Source organism: Sander lucioperca, chromosome 22 (assembly GCF_008315115.2).
Source record: "Sander lucioperca isolate FBNREF2018 chromosome 22, SLUC_FBN_1.2, whole genome shotgun sequence".
In the NCBI taxonomy this organism is placed as follows: domain Eukaryota; kingdom Metazoa; phylum Chordata; class Actinopteri; order Perciformes; family Percidae; genus Sander; species Sander lucioperca.
Window position 1 is genome coordinate 26,233,288 of NC_050194.1, and position 15,000 is coordinate 26,248,287.

At 42.1% G+C, this 15,000-nt stretch overlaps 1 protein-coding gene and 1 long non-coding RNA gene across 4 annotated transcripts in view; both read left to right on the forward strand.

Moving 5' to 3' along the window:
• grid1b (glutamate receptor, ionotropic, delta 1b) overlaps nt 1-15,000 on the forward strand; it is a 669,588-nt gene that overhangs the window by 91,820 nt on the left and 562,768 nt on the right. The window lies entirely within an intron of this gene.
• The window catches only part of LOC118494248, a 15,612-nt gene continuing 11,809 nt past the window's right edge, over nt 11,198-15,000 (forward strand). The window contains exon 1 of the long non-coding RNA XR_004896363.1: nt 11,198-11,209. This is a non-coding gene — a long non-coding RNA (uncharacterized LOC118494248). The remainder of the gene's footprint in view (nt 11,210-15,000) is intronic.

Sequence of the window (15,000 nt, forward strand, 5' to 3'; positions counted from 1 at the left end):
CTTTTGGGACTTGGCTTGGGAAACGGAGTGTCGCTCCGTAGTCTCGCATTGCCAGCTCCATCTCCACAACGCTGGCTCTACCACAGATCGCATTTTTTCAAACCAATCACCATTGTCTAAGCTCCGGACGCAGCATCGGTGGCTCTGAAATTGTGAGCGTCACGTACTTCATTTCCTGCATTCTAATACATTTTCAGGCACATATTTATGGTGAAAACGTCTTAATTTATGTCAAGAAAAATACAAAATTCTGGTGGCAGGTTACAATGAAATTTTATGGAATATAATGCAGTAAGGGAAGAGGGCTTTTGCATCTGACAACAATTCACCACAAAGTCCAGTTTATTTGATTAATATGAACAGGGCATAACTGTATCTCTTCCTAAGGAGCACAATTTGTAGCCTGGTCCTACCAGACTCTGGTCCACTAGCCTGGTCCTACCAGACTCTGGTCCACTAGCCTGGTCCTACCAGACTCTGGTCCATTTCATTGGTCCAGAGAGTCTGGCCACTCTCCATTGACAAGTGTTAACTTCCTTGAAGGCTGGTACTCTGTTGAAGTTTAAAACTATTGGATCTGCCCAGAGCCACTCTGGATCTGCCATAACCAATCACTAACGTTTGGTCGTGACGTCGGCTTAGCATCGCTAGCGTTAGCCTTAGCCAACTCCTTCACCGCTAACGGAGCGAGCTGGAAAATCAAACTGTTCCCGAACCCCGTGGGGAGGAGGCCCACAACATCATGGCCACCAACACGACTCAGCAAAGATTGTTCTTGCTCGGGCTTTAACTTCTGGATATTTGGCAACGGTGCCACAACGGACCGAATGGCTTCGCTCACATCTTTCTCCGCTCGCATCTTTCTCCGCCGCCTTTACAGAACTACAACTCAAACTAGAGCACGACCTCAACGTCATCGTTCTCAGCCACTCCCTCTGTTCACTGATTGGAACGCCAAATATTTGGCTGGAGAAAACCCAAGACTATACCGCAAACCCAGACGGAGTAGTGAAGGAAAATGAAAATTGAACGGAAGTACGTAGGAGGACGGAGCCAGGCTACACAATTTGCTCCTCAGTTGAAAAATGTCAGAATGACCTGCATATTGATTACGAATCAATGAGATTTTGGGAGACTGAGATGGTGCAATAATAAGATGTTTATTCAAACAATAAAGACCTGAGTCACCTGAAGCCTATAGTACACAGTGCTGGATAATTCAAAGTGCAAACTCCCTGTTTCATCAGTTTTACTGTAACATTTTTCTCCACCCTGCCTCAGCACTTCTCGGGCTTTTACTGCGGGGTGCGTTCCTCAAACAGATGGGGTCCCGTTCCGTGTCAAATTTAGCCCCAGCAGGACGGCTGAAGGACAGCAGGCTGAGTCAGGACTTAAACCTGGTTCAAACCCAGGACACCTGAGCAGAATAAATGCTGTATGAGGGTAATGGAGTGCGAGGATGGCTACTTGCCTTCCATAAATATGCTACTAGACAAAACACCGACGTTGTCACAGAGTCACCGGACAGTGAAAGTGCTCGTGTGAAAACAGGGGGCATAAACTTTGATGTAGTTTGCATTCTAATGCATTCTATTCACCGCACACCGGCTTATCTCAGCCAGAAAAACACCTGCCGGTTTTTTAAACCAAAATTGAATTTGAAGGTAATTCCAGAGTAGTGTCTTGGCTATCTTTTTATGGTGGCTGTATACCTCGTCATGTGGAAATAAAACTACTCTTTCTCTGCGATTGAACACGTGTGGTGGGGTGTAAATGTCGATAAAACCTAGCCCCGAACATTTGTATGTGCATGACCCCCCCCCTCCTGCTTTTAAGATGGACAGAAAATAAATAAAGGCAAAGTACATTGTGACTGATGGTGTTATACAAAATGAATATTTTGTTGTTGTTGTTGTATTGTTTCTACAAGTGAGTTGAAGTAGGTAAAGATACAGTATATATCAAACCCAAATCTTAATTCTTATATTTAGTGAATACAGTTAAAATCCATGAGTACAAATGGAATATCTCGTGAGTTTTGGACTCCTGGTCAGACGAATGGAGACATTTGAAGATGTGACCTTGGACATTTGATTGGACAGTTTTTGTTACAACAGATTAAAGTTGTGAAATGTTGTCTCCTTAGAGACAAACATTCTGTAATGTCAACAGACTTCCAAACTTTTTCTCCTCGGTGCTCTTCAGCGCTGCCGCCTTCCATACAGAGCAGTTACTGTGTGTCACAAGTCATTGTGCATGATCCAGTGTTAGTTTATACTGTCCCATATACCTGCACACACAAAACACACGCGCACACACACACACACACACAGACACACACACACACACACACACACACACACACACACACACACTCTGTCCTCTCCTTGTCCTGTCCTCTTAAGGAGACGATTTACGAGCAGCAGTTGCGATGTCTCAGGACATCAGATCATGAAGGCTAACTTTCTGTCAGGACACAGCTGCCCCCACAAACACACGCACACACACACACACACACACACACACACACACACACACACACACACACACACACACACACACACTGGATACATGACAACACAAAATCCAGTAAATGTTATGCTGCTACAAATCCTCCTACGTAAGCTTCTGTTAGACTAACGACTCCAGGTTTCCTTCTGCATTCACACAGACCCAGTTACACACAGACAGACACACACACACACACACACACACACACACACACACACACTGCAAGCTACTTGCAGAGGAAGATGAGGAGGTTTTATTTGACTCTGGAGGGCTGTTTGATAGAAGTCATTATCTGATTCCTGCTCTAACCTGATAGAACTAGATATATTACAGCAGCGGGTGTGTCTGTGTGTGTTTTCCTCTGGCTATGCACAGCCTTATTTGTTTGTCAGTTCGGCTGTGTATATGAGCAGATTCTTGCAATGGGATGTTGCTATACAAGCACATGCACACATTTCCAATCGTCTAAACACTCCTGCAGGTAATCAGAGTTGTGTTTGTCGTACCCATATATAGTCACGGCGGAGTTTCAAAACGGCACCCGTGAGCTGAGAGGAAATCAGGAGGCTGTAACAAAATCAGGGAAATATCTTTAAAGTGACTCAGGGGTAGAAAGAGGATCTTAAATCAGTTGAACAGCCGAGAGCACACCTCTATACATACAGATGCAGAACCCACTGTCAACATTTGTCACACATTTTGTTTCAGAATTTGGCTTTAGGAGGATCAAATCCGCACATCTAAAACAAATTTGATGCAGGTGCGTTGGAAATATCCTGTTTTAGAATTTGGGATGTATTATTTTAGGGCTGCAACTAACGATTATTTTCATTGTCCATTAATGTGTGGATCATTTTCTTGATTAATGGGTTAGTTGTTTGGTCTCTGATGTGTTAGAAAATGTAGATCAGTGTTTCCCAAAGCCCAAGATGACGTCCTCAAATGTCTGGTTTTGTCCAGAAATATCTGTTTTGTGTGTATGTGCAGTGTGTCTGCGTACAGATATCAGCACAGGGCAGATGGTCATAGCAGGAATACACAGCTCTCTCTGTTTCTCTCTCTCCAACCTGCTCTCTTTGTCTCTCTCTCTGTCCTGCCTCTCTGTCTCTCTCTCCGTCATGCTCTCTCTGTCCTGCTCTCTCTGTCTCTCTCTCTGCCCTGCTCTCTCTGTCTCTCTCTCCGTCATGCTCTCTCCATCCTGCTCTCTTTGTCTCTCTCTCCGTCATGCTCTCTCTGTTTCTCTTTCTCCGTCATGCTCTCTCTGTCACTGTCACTGGTCTGAACCTGCAGAGTAATGGAGAAGTTTTCAGGGAGAAACTTAAACTGAGGCGAGTCGGGGTGAAGATGCTCTGGAATGATCTGTGTTGTGAAGTTGCAGAAGTCTGGTTGTGTTTTTTTATTCTGACACTTAACTCACCGAGCCGGCCGAACACTCAAAGCTGCAAAGATTAATCCATTAGTTGTCAACTATTGAAGTGCTCATATTATGCTTATTTTCAGGTTCATAATTGTATTTTTGTTGTACTTCACATTGCTGTAGCTCATCTTTTCACCCTGTGTGTTGAGCTCTCTGTTTTAGCTACAGAGTGAGACCTCTCACTGCTGTTCAAGAGTTGCACATGCGCAGTAGCTAGGTAAGGACTACTAGCCAGTCAGAAGCAGAGTATGATGGCGTGCCCTGACAGTAGCTAGGTAAGGACTACTAGCCAGTCAGAAGCAGAGTATGAGGGCGTGTCCTGACAGTAGCTAGGTAAGGACTACTAGCCAGTCAGAAGCAGAGTATGAGGGCGTGTCCTGACAGTACCTAGGTAAGGACTACTAGCCAGTCAGAAGCAGAGTATGATGGCGTGCCCTGACAGTACCTAGGTAAGGACTACTAGCCAGTCAGAAGCAGAGTATGAGGGCGTGCCCTGACAGTAGCTAGGTAAGGACTACTAGCCAGTCAGAAGCAGAGTATGAGGGCGTGCCATGCTAGCAGCTAGGTGAGCACTATAACGTGTTCCAAAGTGACCACGTTTGTCTCTGAAGTAAAGGCTGGACTACAATAGAGCTGTTTGGAGCAGTTTGTTAACAGTGTTTTCTGTTGGAGATGGTAAGTCCCTTTGGGGTGGACTTTGGGCTTTTTCACTTTGTAAACCTATAACATGCACACAAAAGATATAGAACACAATAAAGGAAAGGGGAAAAGCCAAAAAGCATTATATGAGCACTTTAAATCAATCGCCAGCTATTTGGATATTCGATTAATCAGTTTGAGTTCTTTTTTTAATGAAAAGTAAAGGTAAAACTTCTCTGGTTGCATGGTTGTGAATATGTTCTAGCATCTTCTCTCCTCTGGGACAGGAAACTGAAGGTCTTTCAGTTGGGGACAAAACAAGACATTTGAGGACGTCGTCTTGGGCTTTTTGGTAAACGCTAAGCGACGTTTTTCAACCTTTTTTGACATTTCATAGACCCAAACAAGTAACTAATTAATCGAAAAAATAATCAACAATGAAAATAATCATCGGTTGCAGCCTGACGAACACTCATCCTCCATCCTGCTCAGACACGTTTCTGAAAATTAAAGGTTTTTGAATGACAAAAATGACAAGGATTATTACATTCTCCTGTTCAGTGGCTTAAGAGACACCATCTGTAAAGGTTGTGTAATTTGTATTCCTAAACAGCTTTGACATCCCGAGTCTGGTTTGCATATTAATTAACTTCCTTATTATCCTCAACAAAGGCCTTTTCCGAAAATCTGTCAAACACAGCTTCGTCACTGCCAGCGCCGCGAGAGGCTGTTGACCTGTTGAAAAAAGAAACAAAAAAAAAATCACTCCTGGAGGTTTCATGTTTATCTTTGGATTGTGGAGGACTTTAAAACGAATGTATGACTGTTCTCGGTGGTGTGTGCCACTTTGAAGGAATTACTGTTGAGCAAACTCAAATCTCCTCACCTTAGTCATCTGCGTATCTACACTCTTCTTTAAGGTGTAAAAGGTAATTAGTCTTTAAACCATTTCTTCACCAATTCAGGTGTGATTTAATCCACTTTGTTTGAACTCAGCTACATATATGGGTCTCTGTCGGCCACCTCACAAATCAGATTTATTACCGTCTTGGTTTTCCGGGGCTTCGTGTGAGGCAGGGTCGCTCTACTCCGGTCCAGAATAACTTTTGCACTTCACTGACAACCACAGACTGTATATAAAGATGGAAGACATGTCTCTACTTCCTCCTACAAAAAGTGAAGTCAAACGCTGCATCTCATGTCGCTTAAATTTCCTCCTCACGGGAGGAGAGAGGAAACGAGCAAATGTGTTTTAGAGAGATGAGACCTCTGAAGCGTCACATGAATCCGTCGGCTGTTTGGGTGGAGTTAGCAACTCCTTCAGCTGCTACGGCTTCCAGGAAGGCTGCTCTCTGTATCCTCGCCATAGCTCCTCAATGATCCAATCCAACTTTATTTGTAAAGCACATTTTAAAACAACCAGGTTGACCAAAGTGCTGGACATTGACATGATTTAGGACAGATTATAAACACACAAGTAACAAAATGAACATTTAAAACAAGTAACAAACTGGAAAATGAAAATGCAGGTTTGAAGGCCAATGATAAAAGTGAGTTTTAAGTCGTGATTTAAAAATGTGAAGGCTGGAGGCCAATCTGACATGCAGAGGCAATTAATTCCACAGCCTTGGGGCCACGACTGAGAATGCTCAACCTCCCCTTTTTTTGAGCCACGTTCTAGGGACAACAAGGAGTAGCTGGTCAGCAGACCTTAACGACCTCAGAGGAGCGCGCAGCTTCAGTAATTCAGCGATATAAGCTGGGGCTTGATCATTAAAAACAAACAGCAGAATCTTAAAATATATTCTAAAGCAAACTGGTAGCCAATGAAGAGAGGTAAGAACAGGTGTAATGTGATCTCGTTTACGAGTTCCAGTAAGGAGTCGAGCGGCTGCGTTTTGAACCATTGGTAATCTGGAGAGGAGGCCTGGCTAACACCTACATATAAAGCATTACAGTAATCCAGGCGGGTTGTGATAAAAGCATGTACTGTATAACCCTCTCAAAATCAGTGAAAGATAAAAATGGCTTCAGCTTGGTAATAGGGCTGTGCGATAGGGAGACAATCAGATATCACGATATTCTTGACCATAATACCTCTATCGATATTGCGGCAATATTCTAGGGTTGACAATTGGTGCTTTAACAAAATATCTTCACACTTAGATTTTAGATAAATAATCATCAGTAATGTGGACATAATGTCTAAGTGGTTAAAGGCAAATGATAGAACAGTTACAACAGTCTGGTAAGATCAGAAAAGTACATCACTTTACTGTAATGCAGCCTTTAAAACCAGTAAAAGACACCACTAATGTCATATTACAATATTACGATATCCAAAATCTAAGACAATATCTAGTCTCATATCACGATATATATATTTTATTGATAATATATTGCCCAGCCCTACTTGGTAAGCAGCCTAAGTTGAAAGAAACTAGCTGTTACAACAGAATTTATCTGTTTCTCCTCGGTTCTTTGGGCAGAAATAAGAGCTCTGAGACGGCCTTCACTGAGGAGGGACAGAACAACTTTTGGTTCAACCGAGGAGTCAAAGAGCTATCAAATAAGGGTGATGAGATTCAGCCAAAATCTCCCAGATACGTGCGCTGCCATCTTGTAATTTTGGAGCCTGAGTCTGCGCAGTAGTGATTGGGCGGTGGAGCCGCGGTACCAACATCCTGCCATCAGCTGGTTTGAGTCGAGCTGAGACGGGTCGGTTCAGACCGCTGCAACGTTTCCCTGCAACGTCCGAGAATAGTTTAGTCTCGTCAGGAATCTTTGGTCTGAACTGGGCTTTAGAAGGCAGAAATGACAGTTTTTATGACGACATTATTCATTTATTTGGACATTGGCGGCCGATTCTGTGCGGCGAACACCATTGGCATTCATAATGGGTACTAACACTAGTTCATCCGGAGCTGTTTGAAGTTTGACGGCACATTGTTCTCGTTCCGAGTTTCACAGCTCTTCACTTCTTTTATCTTTTAATTAATTTCCCTCCGATCCCCGCCAGCGGAGAGAGGACAGCAAACATAGTTTTGGATGCATGAGGCAGATCCACGCTGTTCTGTTGCTTTCACAATAACCCTTCCTGTACCTGCTGTCACAGAGAACTGCAGCTAATAAAATCTATTCTTTCTGTTTATTGGCCAATATAAGTTTCTGAATTCTCTTCACGGAAACTTTATTCTTGCTGTAAAATTACACAGAATGGTTGATGCTTCCGTGACTCTAAATATCTGAAATATTGATATTTGGAAAATTAGATTTTCATCTTCTCTCCCACCACCGCTGAAAGATGCTATTTTATAACTGACCTTTGTTTTATTACTGCTGCACAGCCTGCGAAGTAACAAAATGTCAAATATGGGAGTGTAATGGATTTGTTTTTCTGCAAAGAAAGTGAGAGAACAAAATTCCAAACCAGACGATCTTCAAACCCCGCTGAATATATAAAATATAAGGTCATTATTCTCGGTGCAAAATTATTCCGAAGCATCCAGCCCTCTCTTTGTTGCTGTTTGAGTGATGATCATATGATGCAGCAGTGGAAGAGTTCACATGGAGGACATATCTTTTCCTCGGCGGAGATAAGGTTTCTGCTTGCTCACAAGTGCCAGGGGAGCCTTCATTTCTCCGCGCGTGAACTCTGCCGCCGAGGAACACCGGCTGCTCTTCAGTCGATAAGAAGTGCAGCGCCACCGCCCTTATCAACTCTTTCTTCTTCTTCTTCTTCTTCTCGGCTCCGCCGCCTCGCCAGATGCCTCCTGCTGATGTGGGTTTTCTCCTCTGCCATCATGAAGGTGTTTTCAGATTTGGTCAGTGTGAGACCTCTCCAGCACGTACAGCTCCAGACTTCCCAGCAGGTTTAAGGGTCACTTTTCTTAAGTCTGAAACACGTTGGGGGAAAACGGACTTTTTGTTGCATTTGTGTCCAAATGACTAGGGCTGGGTATTATGGGTCGGCAGATACTGTTTGATTTTTTTTCGGGCCGATACTGATTATTACTAGTTAGGGAAACCGATAACCAAAATTTGGAACTGATATGCAAAATCTTTCAGTCAAAATTAAAGATTTTGGAATGTTACAAACTCCCAACACAAAGTTTGTACAAGTTTAAATGTAATGGATGGGTGGATGGATGGGTGGGTGGGTGGATGGAAATTTTAGGCATCCAGTAGCTTAGACAGCCATAACACAATATACACATACACACATATATCTCACATACATAAACATCACTCAGAAATCTGAAGAGATAACAATTTGTGAAGTGATTACAAAGGTCTGGTATGGACTGACCATGTGATACAATGACCCTGATAAGGTGCTATGGTAGAGTGTGTGCTATGGTGGTAGTGCAAAAGTGAACAGTGCAGGGATTGAACAGTGCAATAGCTTATTATTAAATATTAACTCTGGCTATGAAAAGACAAGAATGTAAACATAATAGAATTGCTTGACAAACAAGAAAAGAAATAATATACTTTAAGAACAACATATAACAGGGAATAAGTTATGGGATGTACATGTTATGACCACAGTCCAGATTGTGTAGGAGGGCTAATATAGCAATTATTTAGTAAAACCTTCAACATAATACACAGTAATATAAAAACATTAATAAAAACAAAAATTGCTTCCTTAAGTTTAACCAAGTAAACATAAATGATCAAAATAAGTTAAGCAGTTTGTTTGAACGTGTTGCAGACTGCTGTCCCTGGTGTATTTTTTTTTCAAAAATACTTTTAATCAATTAACTTTATCGGTCATCAGTCAAATAAAATGCTGATGCAGATAATCTGCAAACTGCCAAAAAAAACAGGCCGATAATCGGTCCATGCCTATTGGTATCGTTCAATGATACCAACACCGTGCTTTGATACCGGTTCCTAAACGATAATATATATTATAAAACAAAAAGAAATGACAACATTACACATTACGCCACAAATCTTTGTATTTATGTTTCAGCTCCTACTACGTGAGCTCGGTCTCTGTGTAACTTGTCTCTATGACTAACAGACAGCCAATCACAGACATTATTAGATCTTGGTTGAAGCATGCTGCGTGCTGATTGGCTCACTGACGCTGATGAGATTTACTTCTTAGGTATTCAAATTGGGTATTGAATGATGAGGCATTTTTCGATACTCGAAATATAATTTTGAGTGTTACTACTCCTCAGTGGCTAATCTGGATTAGGGTTAGTACTAATAACAAAATAAACTATGCATTCAAATACTGATTCGGACATTGCTTACCATGGCAACGATCGGAGCTCTGAAGCTTTAAAGCATTCGGGTCAGCCGTAGACAAATTACAAGCAAAGCAGGGGTGTGTTCAGGGACAGACTGGGCTTATTACACACTGTGGAGAACACGTTATTAGACTTATTGCAGGTAAACAGTTTTTAACCCGTACTGTGTAAACAGGCGCAATCATGACACGATGTTGAGAAAATCAACAATCAATCAGAGTAGCTAAAGCTGGCTCCATGCTCCTTTTTTAAAGGTGCCCCCAGGGTGGGAATTGATTATAGATTTAGTGAAGCATTGGATTTCACTCGCGCATTGTCTCTACAACATGGTGTGGTGGTAGAGTAATTAAACCCAGTGAAGAATAGCAACAAAGGTGTGTGGGTGGTTGTGGGTGGTTGTGTGTGTGTGTGTGTGTGTGTGTGGACCTTGAAAGCCTTTCATCTTTGATCTAGAAAAAAGTAAGGTCTGCATCTCTAATCCTGTCAAACCCCTGAAACTCACACACTCCCAGAGGCACCATTTCCTTGTACTTGTGTGTGTGTGTGTGTGTGTGGCAAGGTTGTGTGTCTTAGATCATGAGGGCAATGAGAAATGGAGACATGAATGAAAGCTGCACACAATCATTCCAGACAAAAACATTCTGAGGTCATGTTTATAGTAGCTACTAGTACTACTGTGTACCGGCACATTTGTTCCTTATTGGGGGTTTTTCTGGTCAAAGTTTATCTGTAATACATTTACATGTATTATTGAGTTTATTGTACATTTATTATCACAAACCTTTGCTGGTATTCCACTTTGTCAAGAAGTAGATTTGTGAAATGAACACACACACACACACACACACACACACATTCTGCTTTTGAACCCGTCACACTCTTGGCTAGGTGCATTAATGTGATTTGATGTAATGCACTTGATCGTGTGTGTGTGTGTGTGTGTGTGTGTGTGTGTGTGTGTGTGTGTGAGACCTCCCCACTGACGTGGACGTCAGTTTATTCCCGTGACAGGAAGTCATTTTCTGGATTAGGAAATCAGCATTTGATATTCAGAAATAAAATTGGCAGATCAGCTTCATTTGGCTCATTAAACACGTATCTATACACGGTTAGTAGAATAAATATCATCACAGTGAGAAGAACGCTCTCCACTGAAATGCAGGGGCACAATATCAGTAATTACCAACATAATGATCTATGCTTGTGTGAAATGTAATCAAACTGCCTAATCAGAGTCAATTATAAACTTTCAGTATCCTCATGGGATAAATACACTTTGCAAAAAAGCACACACTAATTCTGCAGATAACAGTATCTCGTACTCGCAGTGAATCTTTTCCCATTAACTTACGGTAAGAAGTTTCTTGTTTTGTTGGTCTAGTTGGATATAATTATTTTATATATGCAGCGCTATCCAGATTTCACTAGACAACCCATTAACCCTCAACTCACCCTAACATGTGATGGGTGGAAAAACTTGACAATTATGTCAGGGAAACCAACCTCTGGAGATAATGACGCCTTGTTATCCGAGATAACAAGATAATGAACTTGTGATCTGAGGTAACGCGGCGCATGAACAACCCTCTCGGCCTCTGTATTTTTTATTTTTTTGGGGGGCTTCTTCCCTTTATTATAGTAACAGTGGATAGACATGAAAGGGGGAGAGAGACTGGGGCCGCAGGTCGGATTCTAACCCGTGCCGCTGCAGGACTCAGCCAACGTGGGGCGAACGCTCTTACTGGGTGAGCTAGAGGCCGCCCCTTTGGCCTCTGAATCTGCCGGTATCGTTTGATGTTTGTACGATGTTAACACGTAACTTACATGATCTTGAAGTGTCTCCAGTGTGGATTTGAGGGAATTGGGATTTATACAAAAGGTTACAACAAGAACCAAGACAAAATGTCTTTTTTTTTCCTCCCTGTGATTCAAGTTTTCTGTTGTCCATGTACTGCAGAATGACAGATTTTTCTCAGGGGTCTTTACAATATGAACATGAATAGTCCCGCTGCAAAGCCCCCTAAAACTAACTAGTATGTAGTAGTATACTGTATGTACATGGAGAATAACACAGATGTTTGACTCTGTGGTCTGTTCAGGAAGAATCATACAGATGTTTGTACAGACGAACCTGCTCATCCCAGCCGCACACTGGGCGCGTTACGAAAATTCAGCGGTGCGCGACCACACGGCGACAGCTCGCGGAGCGCCCCCTTCGTGCTGGAAACGACAGCCGTGGTGACGTCATTTTAGGCCGCGCGTACCTCGCTCTCAGAACACACAAAAAAAAAAAAATCTCCAAATATATACTGACTGTTTACATGCATGCACAAAAAAATGTGATGTTAAAACAAATCTGCAATTCGTCAAATGATATTCCCTCAAAATGTTTCACGTCAGATTTTCTGAGACAATTGAGTTTGAGTATTTGCTTGTTATTACCAATTTAGACAACGTCGTATAGCACGATATCTCAATGTGATTTATTCACGGTATGATTCCATTGAAAGACGTTAAATTATCATATAGAATTATCGCCCAGCCCTACGTTGCCGTAGCCTGGATGCCAGCCGAACTTAGCCCCGCCCACAACATTTGAGGTCTGGAAGTTAGGTCTGGACTTGATCCATTGTGGAGCAACTATGCTCCAACCAGAGCTGTTCGGACCAATCAAATTGTCAGGGGGCGGGCTTTATATGATGATGGACAGATGATCAACAGTAACATGATCAACCATGTCACCAAAGAGCGCTTGGGTTGAATTTGTTTACAATAAAGATGGCTGCCATGGCGTCTGTTATAGAAGATATCGACAGCACATTCATTTTAAAAGAGGAACAGAGAACCGCGATCAAGGCATTTGTCGATCGGAAAGATGTTTTTGCCGTCCTTCCTACGGGATTCGGCAATGTCACATACTCCGTTGCTCTGATTGGTTGTAGGTCTATCTGTTGCTCTGATTGGTTGTAGGTCTATCCAATTGAGTGCAGAGGCATTTTCTTTCCTGGTTCGGTTGAAACACGCCCCATAATTACAGCCCAATGGAGCAGTCTCAGACTCAGATTCTGACTAGTAGTTGAGTTGAGTATGACGACATCAGGCTAACTTTGCCACATCTTGCTTTCAAATCGTGCAGCCCTAGTCCAAACAGAAAGTAAACGAGGGTTTAAAAAACGAAGACGAGTGAGGATAGATGGATGGCGAAAAGGTGTGAAGAGGTTTTGACGACAAAGTGCAGGCCACAAAGTCTCTGTCCACCTCCTCCATCACCCGCTGTTTCCACTGTCTGGCCTCCCTCCCTCCCTCCCTCCCTCCATCCCTGCCTAGCTTGTTACTCAAGTTGTAGGTGTGTCGGTGTGTGAGTGTTCCTCTGTTCAGAGCCAGAGTCTAATTAAATCTAATCCCTCCCCTCTGAGACGGACGAGGTCTATTCTAAGAGGAAAACAGCATTATCCCGGGATAATCACATTCATGCTGGGCCTGCTGGGAGCACGTACGCCGCTGTCAGTCAACGCTCGACTCCCATTCATCTTTAATAATACCTCGCTCTTGCTGCTCTACCTCTGCGTGTTCCTACAGCTATAATCTCTTCGGTCTTTTAATAGCAGTTTTTTTGTGGATTTAAGGCATTGAATTCATCTGCAGAAAGGAAGAATCTGACCTGAATCACTTAGCAAAACACAGTTTTGGAAGTACATTGTGTTTCTGGGTTTGTAAGTGGTTGGGATGATATGAATTATCTCCTTTCAGAGTCAGTTATATAGCAGCTAAATCAAACAAATTATCATTTTGTACCAATGTTCAGCAATCGCAGGGGGAAGAGTTCCATCCAAGAACAGGTAACATAAGGACCATTTTTTTCAACACAGCTTGCAGCCTAACTTTATCAAAACGTTTTATGGGAACTTTAGGAAATAACTTTCCAAATCTGAAGTAGAAATCAAGTTTCAGTTCTTGTATCATTCAAGGGAAAGAGCCGAAGATCAGTGTGCTGATCTGAAAGGGTTATTTTCTTTGGTTTGGACGAGGATTCAGATGTCCTTCCTTCTCGTTTTCTCACGTATCCGATTCCCTTTCAATCATTCCCAGAAATGCCAAATCTGACGGCTTGTTGACGCATTGTTGGACAGAAATTCGGAACAAAATGTGGCATTTTGGGTGCTTGCGTGGGTTTGTTTAAGCCCATGGTGTTGTAGTTGTCAGTGACGGAGTTGTGAACCAGCTGGCTGCTTTGGTTCAGATACAAACTGTCTTTGTTTTGACTCTGAATTCAGTGAGTCATATTCGCTCTTTACAGGGAAATTTTGAAGTTATTTTCCTGCATTTTTCATGTAAAACAAAACTTGAAACCAACTTCCTGTCTGCTGCTATGAACATCCACCAATTCGTGAAGCCAGCTTCCTGTCTGCTGCTTCCTGTCTGGTGCTTTCACAAAATATTTACACAATGAGAGTTTTGATAAATAATCACCAATAATGTGACTACAATGACTAAGTGGGTAAAGGCAAATAACAGAAAAGCTATTAAATCTGGTAAGTTCAGAAAATGACATCACTTTGTTGTAAAGTAGCCTCTAAAACCTGGAGAAGAAACTTGTGTCTTATTTCGATATCGGAAACCTAAGAAGATATCTCGCCTGATATAACATCAGTGCATATAACATGTGTCTGACGTGGTTGTTGACTTTTTTCTTACTTTCAACCCTAATGTTGAATACCCTCAAGTATTTAACGTTATTGGTAGCTCAGTCATATTGTAATTTATTTATTCTTTGATCAGATATCAATATTTAGTCTACAAGTCTACATTTGAGATGACATTGGATGGAGGCAAAGAGCCTCGCATGCATTTTCCTTATTGTGTATAAAGGCATGGTTGGTAATATATTCCAATATACCCTTTTTATATATTGTTTGAAATGGTCTTCACACCCCACAGCAATAAATAACTTGGCTCTGATAAAAAGGAGTGAAAAATATCCATCATGTGTAGCTGCTGTAATCCTGCAAACCCTGCTTTTTATGCCTAGTCTCACATTACAATATACTACGGTAATATAAAATACTATAAACTAGAGATGGTCTGACACCATCTTTTTTGCTTCCCGATACCAGAGGCCTGTACTACTAATCAAGCTCAACATGCCCTGGATTTCTTTCAGTTACC